The 1535-nt window shown below is 37.9% G+C and overlaps 1 pseudogene; it reads right to left on the bottom strand.

Annotated features, from left to right (window-relative positions):
- Positions 1–723: 723 nt before the first annotated feature.
- On the bottom strand, positions 724–1108 carry LOC102000217 (annotated as a pseudogene).
- Positions 1109–1535: the final 427 nt, after the last annotated feature.

Here is a 1535-nt window from a genome sequence, read left to right as displayed (position 1 = left end):
GCTACTTAACCTGTGGCACTCAGTATTGACCTATTATTCAGTTACATTTGGTCATGTGACTCTCTTTGACCAATTAAAGGAATTGAAACTATCTCATATATTAACAGAAACGTTAATTAAGACAGAACAGTAGGCTCTTTTCTCTGTGATATGGGGATAGTGGGTTTGAAATGGGAGCTATCTTTTCAATGCAACAATTGGTTAAAAATGCACATCAGAGGCAGGGCGTGGTGGCACACGCCTTTAATCCCAGCACTCGGAAGGCAGAGGCAGGCGGATCTCTGTGAGTTCGAGACCAGCCTGGTCTACAGAGCTAGTTCCAGGACAGGCTCCAAAGCCACAGAGAAACCCTGTCTAGAAAAACCCCCCAAAAATGCACATCAGATCTACAGTAGTTAAACTGCAGCAACTTACAAGAGTAGGAAATGATTTTTTAAATAATGGGCATTTGGGGCACTTGTTTGTCACCCAAAAGCTAATACACATAGTATTATTTCTATTTCTCACCTCCCCAGTATTTTATGTCTCAAAAAGTGAAATGACATGCATCCAAAGAAATATTTTAAATATCCAAATATGACAGTACTAGATTTGAACTTAAGACTTTTTTTCATTTACATTACTTGGAAATGTTTATAACGGTACAGTGTAACTAAACTTCAGAAATAATGTGTGTCATTATTTTAGGCAACATGAGTTTATTCTAAAAGGGAAGCATGGATATTATTCACATGATGAATAGTTCAAAATGTCAACTGAATAGGCAGCTTTATGTGGCACCATTTCAACAGTGATTCCATCCACTTACTTTTCAAGAATGTCACCATCTCTAAACTTTAAATAATCCTTGTTGTCTCAAACTATTTTGGTGCCTCTGTATTCTGGGAGAAGAACTTTGCCACCAACTTCGACACTGACCAGATGAATATCTCCACCCACCCTTTGCTTTCATGGCTGATCACACAGCCCCTACTGTTACTTGCAATATTTTCTCTCGAAACTTTTCTAGAAGCTTAACGCTGCCTTTGGTTACAGTTTCAGCAGTACTCCTTTCAATTAGGACTCTGTCAAAGAGCCAAAGAAACTTTCTGAAAGCTCGTTCAGCCATGACTTGCACTGCTCTAGCTTGGACTCTGCACTCAGGCTTCCCCTTAAACTTAAAACTTTTAATCATTTCCCAGTATATGTCAAATAGTCCTTATGTTGGCCAGAAGACCACATGTGACTTGCCTCCTTACCTCCTACTCTCACCCTTGGCCATTCTGGCTCTTTTCACTATTTGGGTGTTTGTATTTCTAGAATATGTCTGCCTGGTTCCTTGAGAATCACATCTCTAGTTATTTTTCAAAAGAGATTTTAAACAATCAATATAATTTTAGTCTCAACTGGAAAATTTCTATAATACTAGACTTTAAGTTTTGTCAATAGGAATTTTGCCAACCAAAATTGTCATTCTTGATTAATGTTTGCTTTGATGACTACAGTGTATAAGAATTCTGTCAGTGTATTTAACTACTGTAGCTTTAACATCTAGG

This window comes from Microtus ochrogaster, chromosome 4, assembly GCF_000317375.1.
Source record: "Microtus ochrogaster isolate Prairie Vole_2 chromosome 4, MicOch1.0, whole genome shotgun sequence".
Classification (NCBI taxonomy): domain Eukaryota; kingdom Metazoa; phylum Chordata; class Mammalia; order Rodentia; family Cricetidae; genus Microtus; species Microtus ochrogaster.
This window is presented reverse-complemented; position numbering and strand designations above follow the sequence as displayed.